Source organism: Dendropsophus ebraccatus, chromosome 3 (assembly GCF_027789765.1).
Source record: "Dendropsophus ebraccatus isolate aDenEbr1 chromosome 3, aDenEbr1.pat, whole genome shotgun sequence".
NCBI lineage: Eukaryota > Metazoa > Chordata > Amphibia > Anura > Hylidae > Dendropsophus > Dendropsophus ebraccatus.
Window position 1 is genome coordinate 66,341,320 of NC_091456.1, and position 23,230 is coordinate 66,364,549.

Below are 23,230 nucleotides of genomic sequence, written 5' to 3' on the forward strand. Positions count from 1 at the left end.
TAGGGTCTACAGAGTAACCTATTTAATTTCCCAGGGTACACTGCTGTGTAAGGTTGTATATATTAGGAATGTCTGTATGGTATATGATCATATCTGAGCAACAGAAGATTTTTGTTTTAATATATGACTATTTCCTGTTTTTTTTTATCTACATTCAAATAAAGATGAAATCTAACCTCCAAATCAATAAAGAAAATCCCTAAGTGAATCTAGGGCCTAATATTGGTATCATTCAGAAGAACTCAATTAGTTTCTTAGTTTTGAAGTTGCCTCTTCCATCTTGTTGGCACACTGCATGTTTAACATTTTAAATGTAGGTGTAGATAGGGTCAAGACATGACAATGGAAGAAATGGATGGTTGTGGTGGGATTCGAGTAGTAGACCAATCCTCAAGAAGTAGTGCCCTAAAGGGATTATCCTGCCTTGGTATCAATATGGAAAGCAAACATAGGAAGGGGCATATTCATACCAATATTGATGTATAAAGTTCTATCAAACTTAAAATTCAGTCAGAGAAACTGGTCTAGGCTACACCTTCAGCCATGTTTCCTGAGCTATTCTATACATAGAAAAACAACAAGTTTAGTTGCTTTAGGTAACCTGGCATATAGAACATGACTATACATTTTACTGGTACACCAGTCCTAGTACCAACATTACACACGCGTATTACAGCCTTTCTTGACAACTTGTTTTTTTATGCCTAAAAGGAACATTTAGATGTTTTATATATCTTACGTCTATGTTCACACACCGTGAAATGATGGCCATATTTTACTGACGACGGTCATTTAAAGGAAAATAGTGGCCGCTGTTGTATTAAAAAGACCATTGTTGGAAAATAACTGTTATTTGTCCGTAAATGACAGCTGTCCAATAAAAATGGCCTTCATTTTGACAATGTGTGAACACAGCCTTAGATGTTTTGACATTCTTTGGTAATAAACTTTGATTCCGCCTGGTGTAAAACTAAATAATAACATATCATTACCATGTATACCTGGCTATATAGCAGACACTACATTCTTTTTCTCTTCCAAGCTATCAAATGTCACTTGCAACTTTATGTCAGCAGGTTCACATTAGGCCTATTTTTTTTATCCAACCTTTCTATCGGTTTTCAAGGGCCGAAAAGATATCACCTGCTTCACAATGAAATCTTCTTCTATGCACTCCTGCTGCAAATGCAAACTGATCATTGCTCTAAGTATCATCATCTATCAAAACGTTCTTATCGTAAGTGCCACGGTGTATGGAAAGATTGGTTTTAAAATGAGAAATCTCAAGGCGGCACTGTAGATGAAGTGTTTCTGGATATTGCGCACAATAACAGCATCATGCCAGCTTCTGTGCAGTTTGTTTGCTGGAATAATATAACATATATGTTAGGCACATGCACTAACAATATATTGCCATTCTTCATTATAGTGTTAATTTCTTACATCATAACAGTGGGGACAATGCATGCTACCCATCAGTTGACTGTATCTTAAACTTTACATTTACTACCATTTAGCTAATAAGAAGAATACATCTGCTGTCTGTCTCAGATGTAGCAATAGAGACAGGGAGAAAGAATGAATGGTGGGGGGGGGAGGCTTGAAGCAGCTCACACAGGCTGTAGATAGGAGAGCAGACACAAGGCAGTCTGCAGGGAGGATAACATGGGCTGAGTGTAAAGTGCACAAGAGAGAAAACGTAGCATACACGGTAAACTGAAGAAGCTGTACAAGAGAAACCAGGCAGAACTGATAAAAAAAAAAATAGAAAGTGTTTTTGCTCAACAGTAAGTACAAAGCAAGAATTAAAAAATTGCTTTTTTAAAGATGTCAATAACCTTAAATACACATGTAGTACATGTTCATTCTATAAATTAAAGGGGTAATTCAGCAAAAAAGTTTTTTCCAACCGATGTGAGAAATTTGGAATTTACTTTTATTAATTGAAGTCAATGGGAAGATGGACATCCTGTGCACACAATGTATTAAAAAACTGCTGTTTTTGCCGCGGACGGCAAAATAATGAACATGACCATTATTTTCGGACGTTTTTTTGCAAATAGCGGGCGTTTTGTATTAGTTGTTCACACACAGTTCTTCTATTGTCACTGTTCTTTCTCCATTTTTACTATTAAACTCAATGGATTTTTCAATTAAAACACAACCAAAGGGCAATTAGTAACCCCAAACTAAGATAATGTGCAAACACCCGTCATTGCTCAAGAGGATGCCAGGCTTCAAAAAACGTCCGTTGACTCAAAATAATGGACATCATTTTAAACGGAGCTGAAAAAAACGTTGTGTGCTCTCTGCTGCCACCTCTGTCAGGAACTGTCCAGAGCAAAAGCAAATCCCTATAGAAAACCTCTCCTGCTCTCCATAATGGAAAGAATACCACTTCCTACAGGACATACAGCAGCTGATAAGTACTGGAAGACCAGATTTCAATTGACCAGAAATCAATTATAGATATTTTTTATTTATTTTTTTTGCTGCACTTACCCTTTAAATTGCATCTTACTGTAGATGTGCATAAAGGGGTTTTCTATGCAATTTACTATCCAGAGGATAGCGAATCATTCACTGATCGGTGGGGTGCTGACATATGGCACCCCCGCAGATTAGCTGTTGGGCACATGCACTACACAGTGAACAGAGCTGGAACCAGTTGTCTTCTCTCACTGTGTAGTGGTGGCGACCTGTAACTGCAGCTCAGCCCCCAATCAAGTGAAGAGCAGCTGAGCTGTGGTAACCAGGTGCAGCCACTACGCAGTGAAGAGAGACAACTGCTTCTGGCCCCGTTTACTGTCTAGTGTGAGTACCCAACAGCTGATCAGCAGCAGCGGGGCCTATAGTTAGCTCTGCAGTCTACTTTGCCTGGAAAACCCAATTAAGAAAAAAAAAAAAAAAAAACAGTATACAACATATGCCTCTCCCTTCTCTGCAATACACTAGAGGCACAATGCATCATGTCATATGCTTAGTTCAGTGCGGACTCTGAAGATGCAGCAACTTTATGTGAGCACTTGGTGACAGGATTTACGTCTTCTGGCCTGCTTCTAACCGTCTCAGACACCATTCTGCCCACAGATTCAGCTTTGAAAGGAAATCATTGATACCTTAATCTATAAAAGGAAATCATATGGCTGGCAGGGAACTTGTCCTGGAGGTATTTATAGGTGCACTATAGGACTATCATAATCAATAACCAATAAACCTTGACAAATGGCTAAAATAATCCGACATTTGTCATGATGACATGAAAATGACTCTGAATTATCTTCCCATTTTATCTATTCCATTAAACCAGTCTTATGGTAAACCGATATAAAATATAGTGACAAAGTCAGAATGACAAATACACTCAAATCCCAGCTATTGCCTGGACTGCGTAAGGTTTATTATGGTGGAAGAGGGATCTATCTAAAGTGTATCTATGTCGCGTAACAGCTGCTAAAAGTAACTTGCTTACTCATAAAAAGCTCAGAGGCCTTCGTATTTCCCCCCATAATATGAACAAGCAGCAATTGACACAAATGTCTGCAGTATTTAATCTTGCTGACTCCATTGCTCCCATCCAGACCACAGCTGCTCGGCTCTCTGGTGGTGGCGTACACAATTACTACTGTCATGAGTTTGCCTATTAACATAAGGGCATTCCTAAATGTTAACGGCAACTATTTATAACTTCCCCAGACACACTGTAGCATGCAAGCCAACAAAAACTTTAAGGCACACTTCATTAAGCAGTGCCTGACATTAACGTGGGAACCTTTCCCAGGAGTGAATGGCATCAATGAGGAAGCCATGCCACTGACAGGCCGACATGACAGGCTATGACAGCCTCCCAGTGTTGGCCACTGTGTCCACTTCTATAAAAGCGTGCAATCTACTGGAGAGCTGAACAAAAAGCATATTCTGAAAGCTGCTGTTTGCATTCAGCTTCACAGTTCTGCATACGGAATACATGGAAATAATCACAGGATAACAGAATATTACTCTGACTTTGATAACATTTTCTTGTGTGGGAGCTCTGATGGGAAGCAAGAACAGCTGTGATAATCAGCCAGCAAGACGCTGAAAGAAAAACTCACATTTTACAACCACCTTTTTTTTCTTCCATAACCTTGTATGTATGTATTCATATCCGATTGGGGAAATTCCATTTTAATTGTAATTTTAGCAAGAAATTACTATTAACAAATAACTAATTATACTCAAATTGTAATGGAAATGGATATTACTACAGCCGTCATTCACGAATGTGTGCAAGGCTTCATATAACTTTACTATAATTTTAAGGCTATGTTCGCATACAGTATTTAGTATAGTATAGCATATATAGACTATGTTCACATATAGTAGTTAGTATAGTATAGCATATATAGACTATGTTCACATATAGTAGTTAGTATAGTATAGTATATATAGGCTATGTTCACATATAGTAGTTAGTATAGTATAGCATATATAGGCTATGTTCACATATAGTAGTTAGTATAGTATAGCATATATAGACTATGTTCACATATAGTAGTTAGTATAGCATATATAGACTATGTTCACATATAGTAGTTAGTATAGTATAGTATATATAGGCTATGTTCACATATAGTAGTTAGTATAGTATAGCATATATAGGCTATGTTCACATATAGTAGTTAGTATAGTATAGCATATATAGACTATGTTCACATATAGTAGTTAGTATAGTATATATAGGCTATGTTCACATATAGTAGTTAGTATAGTATAGTATATATAGGCTATGTTCACATATAGTAGTTAGTATAGTATAGTATATATAGGCTATGTTCGCATACTGTATTTAGTATAGTATAGTATATATAGGCTATGTTCGCATATAGTAGTTAGTATAGTATAGTATATATAGGCTATGTTCGCATACTGTATTTAGTATAGTATAGCATATATAGACTATGTTCACATATAGTATTAAGTATAGTATAGCATATATAGACTATGTTCACATATAGTAGTTAGTATATTATAGTATATATAGGCTATGTTCATATATAGTAGTTAGTATAGTATATATAGGCTATGTTCGCATACTGTATTTAGTATAGTATAGCATATATAGACTATGTTCACATATAGTAGTTAGTATAGTATATATAAACAAAAGCAGGAGTGGGTAGAAAACACAGAAAAGCTATGTTCCCACAACATCTTTTTTGGCCAAATGGCGATTAATACTTTATTTCATGATAGCAGTCATCATTTGCACAATTACTTCCATCACTATGAAATAACAGCTGTAAAATGGCCAGAAAGGTATTGTGGGAACATAACCAAAAGGTGCAGATCTCTCCATAATAGTATTTCTCCTGGGTTTTGGTTAAAGATACTGTCCAAAAACTCACAAAGCACTATGCTTATTTGTAGCAGTACATATTTAAAGGGCAACTTCAGTAACACAGGTTTCCCACTGTAATTATTTATCAGTCTTTAAAAGCTGGGCACAGTTCCAGTATGTTGAGGCTGTTGTCTTGCAATCCCATCTGCAGTTAATGGGTGACTACACAAGATCTCTATGCATAAATACTGGAAATGTCTACGCAGCACTAAAGTACTGTTTCTGAAAGGGTGATTCCTAGTTCTTAAAGGGGATATTTATTAAACCCATGTTGACATACTCCACTAAGAAATTAGAGTGTTAACTACAATTAGCTAGAAAGATTGATTTTTCAACATGTTAAAAGACCACGATCAGCGGTCATTGTGCATGGCAGCTGATCGTGGACTCTTAACATGCGCTATTACACCAAACGATTATAGTCCAGAACGGCCGGTAATTGGCCAATAATCGTTTGGTGTAATAGGGTTTTTTTTTACTGGCAGGTCAGTTGAGGAACAGTTTCTCTATACCTGAGATTGGTTTCAATATGTGCGGATGGTAGATGCAGATAGTGTGTTTTACCCACTGCAGCAGATGACACACTTTACTGTCTCCTAAGTGAAGTCTGGAGAAGATTCATTTGCAGCATCCATTGCTAACTCACTTATTAATCATCATTTATCACATTGGCAGCACGGCAGCTCATCAATGAAAGCCATCATTTTAGCTCAGTCCTAACCTGCACTTACAATGTACCTGAGAATTGGCTGGTGCCAGACTGATAATTAGCTTCTACCATGAAAAGGGAAATACTAGCCTACGCATTTCAGAGCACGCTCTAATCAGATCAAGTCGGAATAGTGTGAACCTATATTCGGAAAGGTTTAGACACTAGTCATTGTCATAGACTAAAATAGAAAGAGATCAAAAGCACAGCCAACTGCTAGGAGAAAATGTGTTGTGCAGCAAGAGAGCCAAATATGTAACAAGGTGCTGTATATTTAACAGAAGGAAACGTGCAAACAAATTAAGGAATGTTTTATAGTGTATTAAAAAAAAAACTTGAAATTGATCAGAATGGGGAAAGACATGTATAATAAAGACCCAATGTCACAACTAATAAAAAACTATACTGCCAACAGCATAGACAGCGACACAACTCAACGCTTATCATTTCATAATCTGAAACAATATGTCTCAGGGACTTTATCCATCCCAGAACCAGCACACAGTGTTTTGTGAAAGTGGGAGTTTACTTAACCTTTTTGCACAAAATGACACTTGCACAAAAAAAATGCACAATTTTGCTACTTTGCAATGGTGCAGGGTATGATAAGGGTATATGCACACTGACTAAATGTGGCGCACGGATACCGCCGCTCGTCTATGCTTGGGCAGATTCCACTGTCTCCCTAAAGATTTGACAAGTCAATTCTTTGGGTGAATAGCTGAATCTACCCAAGCACAGAATGGAGTCTATGGGACAGGCGGAGAACCAAGCAGAAGCGCTCAAGGACAAGTGGAGTTATCAGCCACATTTACTCAGTGCACTTATACCATAACGCACAATACTCTAGTTCTATTAGTGTCCTGTTTTTCCTGTTTATCCTTCCACAAGGAATCAGATGCTTCAAAAAAGGATCTCTGGTTTTATCATTTCTTTTTTCTTGCATTTACATTGACAACTTACATTACTTCAACCTGATCACCATAACTGCACAGTGTAGACAGGCATTTCTAGTTGTATTTGGTCCATCTTCCATTTTTAATCACCACAAGTAAGAAGACACCATATCCCACCTGTGTTAGAAATCAGTGAAACCCGCACTCTCTCTGATCAGCTACTGCATATGTCCCCATTGGGGTAGGTAGAGAGAAGGTATAGTACTGGTATGCCCATGTCTCTTCTATACCATCCACTAGGGTACTTAGATCAGGCAGGAGGAACATACTCAATTTATTAAAAACTATAGCACTCCAAAAAGTGAGATGGTATCAACACTTAATTCAGATTATCTTGTCAATTGGACCACGTAAAAGAGAAGTTATTCATTTCATGGAAAAAAGAGTATACCAATATGTGACCCTAAGGGTGACCACATGGATCTCAATAACAGGTTGTATGATAAAAAGCTTCACCAATCATGATCACATCTTTCCAATGATAACTAAGGCAATAGAATTTCACCACAGGCAGGTACAGGAACAATATGATGACTGCTTGTGACCATGACTTCAAGCTTTTCATTTTCCACATGTTTGTAATCTAGATGGGCTAAATCTACCTGAATGAAAATAGAGACTTGCCGGATAATCCAGTCCTAATCCTTCATCTAGTAGTAAATGAAAAACATAAAGCCTCTTGAATGTAAAAGGTTTGTGACGTGCACACCCCTTCGTCTCAGTGGAACACTACCTAACCATGTCATATTTAGTCATCTCACCAGAGGATATTCGGCATCAAAGCACCTCACTGCTCCTTTTCAAAGTTTAATGATTTCAGAGAGACTATGAATTATTTGGTGACTTTACATGTAAGGCTGATTCTCAAAGCTTATGGCAGGTGCACAGGGCCTTAGATGAGCAGACAAGTGATCTCATGCAGAATAACTAAGGGGACGGAAAGTAGATCATGTCCATTAACTAAAACATTAGCACATCTAATCCGTATCAGAAGGCTTGCAGCTTAGTATTAGCAGCACAGTCTAGACCTATAGTGCAGACTGGAGAAGACTAACACAGGTCTAATGACATTTACATGGTACAGTAACTGATTGCCATGGTCATCAACATACTGTGCCGTAGTGTCCACACTGACCCATATTAGACTGTTCCATATCAGTCAATATTAATTGTTTATGTCTCAAAAGAGTAAAGCTCCACATAATTTTTAAGCAATATTTCGGGTATATAGTACCATGTTAAGCCTGAAGAAGTGTAGTAAGTTTATACCAGTGTCGCAACTTTCATCAGGTAAGGAAAAGCTTCCATGTCTAAAATGCCTAATAAATGTGGAGAAAAGACCATATGCCACTTTTTGGACAGAATTATGGCACAGCCACATGTAGGCCATTAACTCACTTTTGTTGTACCAACTAGCCTTAAGGGGATTTGTGGAACTGTTAGGGTTTGGCAAACCTGATCTCGGAACCCAAATGATCTGCATTTGACTCCTAGCACCTGGAAAAGTTGGATGTAGCCCTACAGAATCCTAAAAGAGAGTCCTTTTCCTGGTATCTCTAGGGCGGCATCCTTCAGCTGCAGGGAATCAAATGGCAAGGGTTTGGGTTCGGGGAGCACTCCCAAACCCGAACAGTTTGGTAAGTCTGCTCAACAATAGTACAGACTTTTAATTGCTCTTGGAGAATAAGATTGTTCAGGCACCCAGACAAGGAATATGTACAGGAGATCTGGAGCATTTTGTAAGGGGTCATAGTATGGTCTCTAAAACTGGTGTTTTCTCTCCAATAAAAAAGAAGGGCTTCTGGGTGAGAATATTTCCTTATAGTTAAAGGGGTACTCCGGGCGGGGGTTATTTTTAGGGTATGGCCGGGGAAGGGGTGAAAATAGAGGCCACTGGTAACTAACCTCCCCGATTCCAGTGCCAGGTCCCGAATTGCGCCGCCCCGTTCCCCCGTCCAGCTGCCGCTTCCTGGTCTGAGCAGCGGCTTAAGACGTGACGTCTCAAGCTGCAGCTCAGACCAGGAAGCGGCGGCCGGACGGGAGAACGGGGCGGCCCGGCCATACCCTAAAAATAACCCCTGCCTGGAGTATCCCTTTAAGGTTTATGTGAGACATTAGTGTAATATACTGTACAAGGGCTGTACGGCTCTTAACCACATGATCCATATAGGCTCAATGCACTGCCATACAGGCTCTGTTTCAGGGTGTAGGAGTCCAGGTCTAATAAAGGCAGCTCTGTGGAAAGCTTTCTACAGCTTTACATCCCTTACATTTCTCCACATAAAGGGCACTACATTGTATTTGTATTCCACGCTTTAATAACCCTGTTCAAAAAAATTAAGGGTGAGCTTGACAGACGTGTTACAGGTTATGCTCCACAAACGCTCCTAATGAAATATGAAGAACATAACAGGGAGATAATGCTGAATCAATAATGCATTACGCTTGCCCACCTAAATAACTCCAGCAGTTTTCAGGGAGCTTGTTAACGCCGCGCCTATAGTTTCAGTGCGATATCTTTATTTTTAATGAGGTTCGCTTCCTCATCCACATTCCTTGCTCAGGTCTGCAGATTTGTGCTCCGATATTTTATTTTAATTGTATCTTTGCAGCTCTGAAACTTCCCATGTTTGTGCAACTTAATTATCTGATAAGCTAGACCGCAGTTGGCCCTGTCACATCAATGTAGGGATATGGTAAATAATTCAAATCCCACTGTCCGGATACAGTAAGCTTTACTATATTTTCCCATTTAATTATTGTGCATCTATTTGGGCTTTTATCAAATAAACAGCTGAAAATAGTTGCGCTCCAAATGTCTGGATTCTTCTTAATGTACAGTAAACATTATATGATAGTGACTGCGATCTTTACTTAAGTGACTGTGCATCTGTGTCTCTAGAAATCGCTGATGTGTGTTCTATATGGAAACTTTGTGTTCTATATGGCAGGGATTACAGAAAAAATATTTGTTAAAAATAAATAAATAAAAAATCAGCTAAAAGGCTATTTTTACATTTGTGCTGAAAAACGGACAACACCTAAGCACGAAAAACCCTGCTGACTTATACCGCCATCTTTTGGGGTTCTATATTGATGTCCTTGCTGCTATTTCTCCCGACAAATGTGACTGATTCAATAGAACCTTCCGAAGCAAATGGGAACTGACCCTTACATAGTCTATGTTTGGTATTATTGTTTCAGAAGAACTAAACAATGCATCTGCCAGTGGTGTAAACCAATAGTGGAATGGGCAGTACCAACTATGAGTGCAGTAATGTATACATAAATCAAATGAGCACAAGAAAAGAAGAAAAAGCTGTATATACTCACATCCAAACATTGCAAATAATAGTACATAAGAGTCATTTTATTATGGCCAAGAAAATCACAAATATAAAGAAAGTCATCAAAAACCGCATGGTCACGAGAAAACAGTGAAGCCTCCAAGAGAGGCGATAAGCGTCCAGTGTTCTTCCATGCGCCAGGACCCACTGTCCTTTTGCCATGGTTGGCTTGCTAAATGCAGTCATTATTTAAGACGTACAGGTTGTAGGAATATCAGGGCCTAAGGGTTAGTGGTGAGTGGTAAGGGTTTTTTACTGTGTTCACAACATGCGTTTTTTGTGACCATGCAGTTTTTGATGATTTTGGTTTTTTGGCGTCTTAATATTTGTGTTTTTTCTTGGCAATAATAAAATGACTCTATATTATTATTTACAATGGTTTGGAGGTGCATTACTTATAGTGTACAGCTCTTTCTGGTATCTGCCAGTGGGTCATCACCTGAACTGGACTAGTTGACAAAAGCCTATGAAATTCCCCACTATAGGATGCACGAGTATTTTCCATAGGCTTGTAGCAGTGATTTACTATAGTGAGCTACTATAGATGCTTGACATACACCTGAGAAGGATATATGCCAGCTAGTTTTGCAGAAATTTACACCTTTATATTTTCACTGTGGAATTTTAGTGGTTATTACTACACATGTCTATTTCTTATATAAAATGGTTATTGTTCTCTTATTTATTATGCGTAATATATTTATAGTGTACAAATTCGCCCAAATCAAATAGATTTCATAAAATAGTACTAATAAAATCAACTTTTTATTACTGTGATAAGTAGAAAAGCTTCGCAGATAACTGCAGTGCGATTAATGTAACACATTACCACGCTGGAGAAGATAAGTGGCATTAAGAAAAATAATGTGCCTAATTCAAATTAGCAGCATCCAATTGATGGATCCACCATGCGCAGGATTTGGAGGATTGTCAAGGGCATAATATCACAGCACGCTGGAACAGAGAGCCATCTGCATGATTTAAGAACTGCAGAATTACAAAGCACTACTGGCTTTTTACATAGCACTGCTAGAAGTCAGACAAAAGAGTTCCAGGCAATGTCACTTGGAGTATTCAACACGGTGTAGCTAGAGATAAATGGTGGATAAATATACTGTAGAGATATAACAATTCTCAGAAATATACACACTAGTGTCTTGGCGTCACTTCATCTCCTTAGTCAGTATTACATTTCTATAGGAGAGGTGTACATACCACAGAGAGCAGAAAAGAGGTTATACTCACGTCCCATAAACCACAGATCCTACAGACGGGAAAGCCCTATAGTGGACTCTTTCCCTGCTCGGCATCATGTATCAATATGATGCAAAGCTGCTTCATTACAGTGCCACGAAGAGTCAAACACTTTCCAACTCTCTGCATCATATTGACACATGATGCCAAGTGAGGAACGGGTCCACTAAAGAGCTTCCCTGTCCGTGGAATACGGGGTGTGGGAATAAGCCCCAAATGCTGCCAAGACTCCTAGGAGAGAGTCCTGCTAACCCCACTCACACAGGGTGGCTGATAATCTGTATCAGTGTTTGTATAGAGAAAGTTGTGGGCAGGTAAGAAGGTCTCCTTAGAGAACCAATCCAGCGCAAGATTGCTGTGTATAATCTAGTGTCCCTACACCTGTCCCTAAGTCTACTTATTTATTGCAATCTGTATCTAATACTTTATCTAATCCTGTGTCCTGCTGCTGTTCCCTCGGGCGCCGCCATCTTGGTGACGCCACTTGCGTTTCAACAGTGCGTTCCAGTGCTTGTACACAGTGACGTCACTTAGATGGCGGCACCCGAGGGAACAGCAGTGGGACCCAGGATAAGGTAAAGTATTAGATACACATTTAGTATTAGATGATAGGTTCTCTTAAGGGTGCATTCACACGTACAGCATCGGCAGCGGATTTAGTATAAATGTAACTAAATAACTGAACATGGCATCAAATCTTCTGCAGATCCTGTATATGTGATCGCACCCTTAAAGTCCTGTTATGGTTTACACTATGTTTGACTTACAATATAGACAGAGCTCAGCTTTTCACCTACTAGTATTTTCTGATTTTAGATAGGGTAGAAAAAGCTATAACAGGTCGGCATTAAGCTAACCAGATAGAATTCAGGGATATTACAATCTATTATTACACTCTATTACACATAATTAATATACAATGTGCAAAATATATAACCTTAAAGGGAACCATTCACCCCGTGGCCCCCGGCAGAAACTGACCTACAGTGACATAAAGGTCAATATACTTACCACATCGCTCCCGGTCCCATCCCAGATCCGTTGTTGACACGGAGAAATCGACGATTCTTCTTCTCCCGCCCATTATGGTAATGAGCTGAGATGAGTCCAACGTCCATAGGAAATGACGGACGAGTCCAACTTCTTCATGAGGTCCTCTTCTCATCGCCGCCCATCCACGCCTCCTGGAACTTGATTGACGTCTTCAGTCTTCAGTCTTCTGACGAATTCCCGCGCAGGCGCCGTTGCGATGGTCTCGTCACCTCTTCTGCGCCTGCGCGGTAAACAGGATACGTGTTCGAGACAATCGGCGCACGCGCAGTAAACAGTGAAGCTGCGGAGCGGCTTCAATTGTGAACTGCGCATGCGCTGAAAATGACTGTCACGGCGCCTGCGCGGGATCCGGCGAGAAGAAAGAAGACGAGGAGGAAGAGGACCCGGCGTCAATCAAGTGTCGGAGGCGGGGAGAAGGCTGGACTTCGGACCCGGCGGCGCTCATTACCATAATGTGCGCGAGAAGAAGAATCGTCGATTTCTCCGTATCAACAACGGGATCCGGGACGGGACCGGGAGCAATGTGGTAAGTATATTGAACTTTATGTCACTGTATGTCAGTTTCTGCCGGAGGCCACGGGGTGAATGGTTCCCTTTAAGTTGACATTTAACGCATTACATACTGCGACACAGAACACTTTAATTGAAATTTTCAAAGGGATGTGCAGTGTTAATGTGATGTCAATATCCTCTCCAGCATCATGCTATTGAATGTCACTGCAAGGCTGTATAGCCGCCTGTTTGAGCCTCATATATTAGGAAGTAAAGAATGTGTGATTCTCAGATCCTGTCTAGTGAATAAATTCCACATTATATCCTACTTCCAGTAACAGACAGCTTCCTTCATACGACTCATTTGTAGTGATTAGCTCTTGACGCCCGCAGAATACAGTGGGTATCCCTTAAGCACTGAAGTGACTATTAATTGTAAAGCGTAATGTGGATAGTAGTACCTGTCAAGTGCTGATGGAGGTAGCCTGGCTACATAAAACACGCAGTGCTACCGGCTGCTCAAAGGCGGGTTTAACTCATATTTTATTCAATGTGCAAATATTGTTCTACAGCTACAGAGAACCTTCTAAAATAAACCTAAACAAACACCATATACCCTGAATATTGAAACGCCTGCTAGGTCAATGACTCCATATAATCTTGCCCCAGGGAATCCTAAAACAACTCTTTACTGTATTAATACAACTAATAGAACTATTTTTACTTCGGTTATGTAGCTCACTAACACAGGGGTCAGTACTTAAATGTTAAAGGCAATGTTTCACCTATTCTTTTTTTTTTTTTTTTTTTTTACTGAGAAGAGCCAGGTGCTGAAATGTGTCCTAATGTGTTTCTATCTCCTGACTGTACTTTTTTTTATACATTTATATGGGGGCTGCCATCTTGCCCGAGCTACTTTAACAGCATTAAGTAATATGCTTTACAGCAAGCCTCAAAAAGCACAGACACAATAGACAGGACTTGCCCCATTCAGATGAATGAGAAAGGCTTCTGGGAGTGACAGGCAGGCGGATAGTGAGTTGTGATCAACAGCTATTGTGTGTTCCTCTGTATCTATATACTGGTGTCAGCTTTCACTATATTCCTGACTGAGATGAAAAGAAGGACTCTGCTGGAAAATCATATATAAGTACACTCAAATTAGTTTTAGGACAAAATGGAAACTGCAAGATTTAAGGATTATTCTAAAATATACACAGTAAAATGGAAAATTAGAAAGTCATCACCAAATATTTTTAAAAAAAAAAGAATCTCCAAGTTACCACATGAATTCAAATATAAATTTTCAAGCTAAAAACGTTTCAGATTTTATTCATTTAAACCCTCTGTAAACATACCCTTAAATGCCTGATGTCACGCTCCATAGCACTTGGCGAGTAGAGATGAGCAAACGGGGCAGTGTTTTGGATTCGTCCAACCCCAAACCATCGGCATTTGACTGCTGCAGTCTTCCCGTTCTGTGGGGAAAGTGGAGACAGCCCGAGTCCTGCCTGGAAAACCGGGATACATCCTATGATCTACACTGTATTCCTGTTTTCCAGACGGGACTTGGGCTGTCTCCACCTTGCCTACGGAACGGGAAGACAGCGGGATTCAAATGCCGATGGTTTGGGTTGGTACCAACCCGAACCTCGACCCAGTTTGTTCATCTCTATTGGCTAGCACTTTTTTTTTTACCAAGGAAGTCCTTGCAGGTGATTGACAGTATTGTTACTAAAGATTGGGATATATGGATAAGACCATGCTGCTGGCTGACATTGGGAGGCCATTACAGCAATAACAAAACAGATATAGAGATTTATTATGGTTTCCCCCATTTCCAGCATATGACAGTCAACCAAAGTGCTTGTTGATGTGACTTAGAATGAAAGGAAACTCTGTACTAAGGCACAAACTGCATAATGGTTATAGAAGAAAAGAATTCACTTCCCAGACTTACTACCCACGTTCCACTAGGCCCATACAAATCTTACATTGTTTCCAAGAGAATTAATTTTACACTATAAGGTCCTTTTAAGGCTGCCTGCACAACTGAGCTGCGGTTTACGCATACAAAAGCTGTACTCATAATTCAGTCTGAATGCAAAGTTTCGTCTGGTATGAAATTACTGACACTCTCATCTAGAATATTACTGTATTGTCTATCCACTTATAATGTTTCATGGTGTTAACTACAGCCTGACAGCCAACTCCAGTATTACTTATTTAATTGCCAATCCTATTTGCATTAACTAAGATCAATAATGTAAGTCGTATACACGTTAAGTAGCCTAACAGAGCAGGTTTATGTTAAAATCTATTCCGATATTAAGAAAAGACATTACGTTCCAGTTGTTTGGACTATGATTTTCGTGTTCTTCAACTAAACATATATATTGTATGGTATAACATGCATGTGACCATCGATAGTGGAAAAAGCAGACTGTAGCTGTCTAGCTACTTTATAAAGTAGAGCGCAGGCAGCATGGTTGTGTGACGATGCTATGTAAATGGGTGACATGATGATCCCAGAAGTCTGGCTGCCGCACATCAGTCAAGTCTACTAATTGATTCCATGCTGGTGGCTTCAGGAGTGACTAAAAGCATTTTACTCACACTTTAGAGTCATTAGCTAAAATGTAGCTTGCTATGAATTACAATACCTAGCACTTCAGTATGTGCGCTGAGGAAATCTCTGACTGCTACTTTATTATATATCTCTAGTTACCAATGAATCCGCATGAAGTCCCAGCAAGTATACTCTAGAAGGAACCTACCATCACTTTAATGTTGCCTGGACCATGAGCCATCAGGATGGTTCCTGGTGGCTTCCGGCTACCCCATGGGGAAAGATCTATCAATCAAGGCTGGTGGGGTGGGGAGAAAGCTCTGGGGACCGCCATGATGACTTGTGATTTAGGCGTTATTTAAGCATGATTTAGCATGTGATTCAGGTTTCCTTTAGCGCAAACATTAACTGTAGGGTTTATTATAGAGGACCTGTAACATTCCTGACATGTCTGCTTCAGTAAATATTTATATTCTTTAAGGCCCTATTACACAAAGTGATTATCAGCCATATTTGGCTGATTATTGGCCAATACGGCCGGTAATCGCTTTGTGTTATAAAAGGCAATGATCAGCCGACATGCACGACGCCAGCTGATCGTTCTCTTTCAACATGTTGAAAAAGCAACAATGCAGATAGCGACGATCTTCTGCCATCACTCTGTATAATAGAACGGCAGAAGACCACCGCTATCTCCTATGGATCCTCAGACCATCCGGGGAGCCTCCCCCCCCTGCATTTACCAGCTCACTGTTGGCGCGTGTAATAGCGCTGGCGGCGAGCGGGGAAAGAAGAGCAACCGAGCGCTTATCTGACAGGTCGCGATTGCTTGCTCCTGGAGATCACCCCGCTTAATAGGGGCTTTACTCCATACATATAAAATATGAATAAATTAACTAGCTGTCCTCTTGTCAATGACTGTATCAGACAGTATAGTTACAGACCCTCCTACAGACAAGTTCAATGGTTACACCTGTTTGTCGTTTCATTCATAGATATTGAAGAAGAAAAAAAAAGAGATGGCGTAGTGGCGTAGTTTTCTAAGAAAAAAGTGTTCCAGCCCTGTACTTTTATACAGTATTCAAGTACTTTAACACAGTCAAGTTTGGAGAGCTGAGGGATCTTTTACAAGTGCCCAAAATTCTGTCTCCTGACTATCCAATCTTTTAAAATTGATGGCCTATCTGCAGGAAAATATTAGATAATGGCAGTCTTACACTCTGCCAACCAGCTCTTTAAAGACGCTGCTTGGGTGGATGCTGCAGCCTCTTCAGTGTTACCTGAATGGGACACAGATGCAATACTTAGCACAGCCTCTATGATAAGGAGGATGTATGTCATTACAAACAGATGTAAAGTCTAACCAGAAGGGATGCAAAGGCCTGCACCACCTTATACACACTACAAACGACTTTTCCAGTCTGTGATTACTTGAAAAGCGGCGTATTCAATAGAAAAACATGGCAGTGCTCAGCATGTAAAAAATAGAAAATCCAGCAAAATTCTTTATAACAGAAGAACAAATAGAGTAGTGGCACTCACCCCTTCTTCTGTTCTATTAAAGTACAAACAACATGTAATTCCTGCCAGTTGGCACACAGGTGAGGGAGGACAAAGACAGTGCTACACAGCGACGGACCGCTTCGTGTGCATGCACACTTCGTCTACGGTTTAACACCATGTTAACCCAGTTAAGCCGTAGACAAAGTGCGCATGCACACAAACGGTCCGTCGCTGTGTAGTACTGTGTTTGTCCTCTCTCATCTGTGTGTCGACTGGCAGGAATTACATGTTGTTTGTACTTCAATAAAAATAGAAGACAAGATGAAACAAACAGATGTAATAAGAGGGTGTAACATAATGGGTGCCCAGAGTCAGACCCCTAACTGATCAAATATTAACAATAGGCTAATCTGTGGAAAAGCAATCTATTCCTAGATAACCCCTTTAAAGAGAACCAATCAGTAATCACCAATATAGCTGCAGTAAATAGAGCTCCTACACAACTCCCCTATACTACTGTATCTTCATCGGTAAGTGTAGTTCCTGGAAAAACAGCTTTCATTTCGGCACGCGAGGAAAGGAGAGAGGCTGGAAAATGTCTCACCATACATGTTAAGGTATTATCATATAACCCATCATTATGTGGCACGGAGCTCCTTGTTATCATACAGCAAATAGAGTATTTTGTTTCAAGATTACAGACCCAAATGTTGTGTACTACCAATACATGCTTTATCATCAGCTATAGTACTGACCATAATTGTTCTAGAGGGGCCATTGCAAACAATTCTGCTGCGCTAAAATGTGAACTAAAACAGTAACCAGCACACAATAAAACTGATGTTCTAGAATTTCTGCAAATTACACTTTTGCAGGATTAGCAAAATATTACCTGTCAATCCCAAAAACGGAAAGAAAAAAAAAACATTTTGATTGGCCTCGTGGAACCACAAAACTTAAAAAACAATTAGAGTAACTGTGAACTTTTATATGACAAATGTACAATGTAGTGCTTATAGTATTTCCCCTATTGGCAGCACTGACCTCATAACCTATCAACCATCTGAATTAATGCTACTATACTGTTTAATACTATGTAGTTGAAGTGCTGCATTTCTCCATGATTCCCACTTTAATGCTGAAGCCAAGATATTGTAAAACATATATGCAGGTTTTTGGTAAAGCTAAAGTCCCAAAGGTTTTGTTTGTTGCTGAGCAGGCTTTAACATGGTTATTTCCCATGCTGGGCATTATTTCATGCTGAAATGGAGCTTACAGCTAAGATAAGCTCTTTTTATCAGAACATTAGGCCTTTTTATTTTCTTAAATAATCTCTAAGTGTCTTCTATGTTTCAAAATATGGATATACTTAAACAGGGAAATTATAAAACACCATCATTTAAAGAACATTCCCGCTCTTCCGAGTCTATTACAAAACAAGAAGAAACAAAGCTCTTTTGTGGACTGAGACTGCGGCGCATTAAACTGGAATTAAATTAAAGCCTGAATTAATATGGAATGATTTGGATTTTTAAGGAGAATCGGGCTGGCTAGCTTTGGCTACACTGCGAGAAATCCTTGTACACAGTCTTGATTAAATTCATTATCTGCAGGCTCAATGTGGCCACTAAATCTGTCCAGGGATCCACTGATGAGACCTAAAACTCAACACTCCAAGAAGAGAAGACAAATATATTGTGATCTCCTATATCTCAGGACTGTCATTGGCACTACCTAAGGAAGTATTCTAGTAAATATATGTATTATTTTATATGATCATATTTACAAACATATAAACCTATCACTTGGTAACGCATGTTATTAGATGGGCAGACTGCTGCCTGATGTGAACAGAAACCAAGCAGGTTGGCACCCTGAATAAGGAGCCCATTACACGGCTAAGTTATCATTTGGAGCGAAGGAATGGTGGCAGGATTGTTGGCATGGCTTTTTATTTCCATAATTCATCAAGTGTACATCCCCTATTACACAGGGCAATGTGTGGCCAATGAATGTGCTCGTCTGCTAGGAATATTACACGGCAATGTGTGACCAATGAATGTGCTTGTTTGTCAGCTAATTGTTGGGTGTATTACACAGGGAAATATCGGTGTCAGGAGCTGGCTGGCTCCCCGCAGCTCCGGAGAGTGCGGCCAGCCCCCTGATAAGAGTGTCCCTGGCAACCAGTTTGCTAGGGGAGCAGCGGCGGCTGCCTGCCCCCGGCTGAGCAGCACAGAGGCCCTGCGTTTAGGCTGAGTGATTGGCAGTCGGCACTGCCAGTTATACTATTGTATTTGTCCTGGGGATGGAGTCTCAGCCCCAAAAACGCCTGAGGCTGGGACTTCAAGCCCTATAAGTATCCTTCCATGACTGTTATACCTTGCCTGCAATAGTGCCTAGTTTACTAGTGCATCCTTACCTAGCGTTATATCCTGCACTGTATTTTCTGGTTATCTGACTTCTGGCTCTTGACTTTTTGACTTCCCCCTTGGATTCTGTTTTGTACTGCGCAGCTCCTTTGTTATTGATCCGGACCTCTGCCTTACTGTGTGTGTTTGTCTGGTTTTGTTCTGTGTTGCACTTAGTTGAGATCAGGGTTTGCTGTCCAGTTGTCCGTTGTCGCCTTGGGCTTTTGAGGCAGGTAGGCATTGCCAGGGGGGCGGGTGCCAGCTTCAGGGCCCACCTGTCCTTGTGTCATCCTGTCCCTGATTCCTAACAATCGGCCTGTTTAGGTGTCAATCATCCCGTGTGATAGGGCCTTTACACTGCACATGTGCCTAAGGTAGTAGTTTTGGAATACTCCTTACCACCCTTACCAGTGTTCATGTTGGATAGACAATCATTCATTTATTTGTTGCCTACAGCATTTTTCTCTTTAATACTCTTATTTATACTTGATAACACTGTCCGGTCATTTTTTTGTTGCCTACAGTATCTTTCTCTTTAATGCTCTTATTTATACTTGATAACACTGTCCAGTCATTTTGTTTAATTACACGAACTTCCACCCACCCCCTTTTCCTTGTGTGACTGCAGATAACCCTTCTGCCCCTAAACAGAGGCCTAACTTGAAGATCCTAAATTCCAATGCAAACTCTGTTCTAGAGTCTAAAACATCATGTACTATAGCACAGGTGTCCAGTTCAGCGCAAACCGTCCACAAGGCCTTATTTAACACTGATGTTCAGAAGTAAATGCAACCTCCTATTATGATGCCTTTCCCCTAAGTCTTCAGGTCTAGAAAGCTGAGGTCTGGGTGACTGGCAATGTTCTCAAACTAAAGAGCAGATTGTCACTGGAGAGATTCTTTCCCTTACTAATGAAATTATGGCTCTGCAGGATTCCGGACTTTTTCTTTTTTTATATAAAATCCCGTTTACTACAAAGGCACATCTGGTCGTCGAAGTAAATTACTGCAGCAGTAAAACTGTAAAGAAAATAAAAAAGAGAGAACGTGTAAACATATCCTAACTACATAAAGCCAATTATGGAGCCATATTGTGGAAATTCTGAGGCGGTCTACTGAAACATGTAAAATATTAGGTGTAAAAATATGCCTCATGTTTAGCAAACTCAAATAATTGCTGAGAAATCTTCTGATAGGGACATCATAGAGGGAAATGATTAGTAGTTTGTCTATTCTAATATACTATCTCTTGACCTGCAATACAATAGGGTTATTGTTTTGCTTTTGGGTTCAGTTACTGTAAAGTAATTTGGGATTTGGAAAAACATAATCTTTTTATCCCTCTCGATCTTTTTAATAAAATGCTTAAATCCCCTAAAAAAAGACACTTGGCATATTAATTATACTACTTTTTAGTTTTAAGGATACCTATAATTTTTACCATCTTGTGACATGGCATAGTGACATACTAGAAGTCCAGCACCATCCATTCCCATTATGTGGCCCTGAATGAACTTTTCACTAAGGGATCCAAACCTAGCCTAAATGTGATGCAAGGCAAGCAGTCGGTTTTTATGGTGTAACTTCACCGGGATTCTGGCTTGTTTTGCTTAGTAAATCTGCCACACTGTGAACATCTGAAAGAACAATATCTTATTATGAAAGAGAAAAACTTCCTGTGAAATGATTCCGGCAGCAATGACATTGTACGCTTATCATAACTGGTGAGAAGAGGAAACATTGTAACGGGAGATAACCACTTTGTCACTTTCAAACATCTGGATGAGAATGAAAAGATTTACTGTCCTATCCACATGTCATGCCAGGCAAAGAAGAATCTGTGGATTACAATGTTATTCCCTGTAGGAGTTGCTGCGCTCATCTCATCATTGCTAAATCTGCTGGCTTTGGTCCTTGATATCTTTCCTTTCAAACATCTTCCTATACATACTGACAAACAGGACCCATGCATCAGTTAGACTTATATCATTCTGAACGCAACAACATATTTAGTCATATGATTCTAGTGTGACTATCCCACATACATATTCCAACAGATCCTCTTACTTAGCAGGCCAAAATGGGGCTGCTAAACTCTAAAGGCCCTATTACACGAAACGATTATCGGCCGTTACAGATGATAATCGTCTTGTGTAATAGAAAGCAACGATAAGCCAACATGAACAATGTCGGCTGATTGCTGTCTGTCATTGTCTTTTAACATGTTGAAAGACAACAACAAAAATTTATATTGTTTAAAAACATATATTAAAAAGGGAGCAGAAACCCATACAATACATGCATCAGATGGTATACAGGGCAGAAAAAAAGATAATAAATAGTATACTCGCTATATATTAAATCATTGATGGTATATCAATTGACCCACAGAGGTAGGAAAGAGCAAAAAAAGGAAATGTATAAATGATAAATACAAATGATCCAACCAAAATACATAGGAAACAATTAAGTAAATCTACATAACTGAAACTGCAAGTGCAGTCTAAAGTGCAACCAAGTGCAATACCATGTGTAGTATCTAAACCATACAAGTGTATGATCCAACCTCTGAGTATATAGTATAAATACCTGCCCAGTACCACCACTCACCCAACGCCGCGTTTCGCTGTGCAAGCTTTATCATTGACCCTTGATAAAGCTTGCACAGCGAAACGCGGCGTTGGGTGAGTGGTGGTACTGGGCAGGTATATATACTATATACTCAGAGGTTGGATCATACACTTGTATGGTTTAGATACTACACATGGTATTGCACTTGGTTGCACTTTAGACTGCACTTGCAGTTTCAGTTATGTAGATTTACTTAATTGTTTCCTATTTATTTTGGTTGGATCATTTGTATTTATCATTTATACATTTCCTTTTTTTGCTCTTTCCTACCTCTGTGGGTCAATTGATATACCATCAATGATTTAATATATAGCGAGTATACTATTTATTATCTTTTTTTCTGCCCTGTATACCATCTGATGCATGTATTGTATGGGTTTCTGCTCCCTTTTTAATATATGTTTTTAAACAATATAAATTTTTGTTGTTGTATGTAATAAATAAAGTATCTCTTTGATATATGTAGAACACTGTCCAGCATTATTCATTTATAGGTGGTGTGCATTTTTGATGCTTATGGACATAGAACTATTGGTAGTTCAAATCTGTCGGTTAATTTATGTTGAAAGACAAACCACTAAGATAGCAACGACCTGCTGCCGTCACTCTGTAGGATATCTTCTATGGGCTGCCCAGACAATCTAACAATCACCCAGGCAGCCCCCTAGCAGCTCCCCGCAGCCCCCCCCCCCCCTGCTCTTACCCGCTAGCTGCCGATGTGTGTAATAGCGGAGGCAGCAAGTAAGCAGGGAACGAGGAGCAAAAGAGCACTGACAGCGCTCACTTGCTCCTCTTCATTGCCCCATGTAAAGGGGGCTTTCGTTTGCTTGAAGACCTAAATAGGTTTAAGACACTGTGTAAGAAGCTGTCATTGTCAATGAATAGTAATCTAGGAGTGCCCTATCAGACAATGTATGCAGCAATGTATC

The 23,230-nt window shown here is 39.8% G+C and overlaps 1 protein-coding gene across 8 annotated transcripts in view; it reads right to left on the reverse strand.

Annotated features, from left to right (window-relative positions):
* PTPRD (protein tyrosine phosphatase receptor type D) overlaps positions 1–23,230 on the reverse strand; it is a 302,382-nt gene that overhangs the window by 186,458 nt on the left and 92,694 nt on the right. The window lies entirely within an intron of this gene.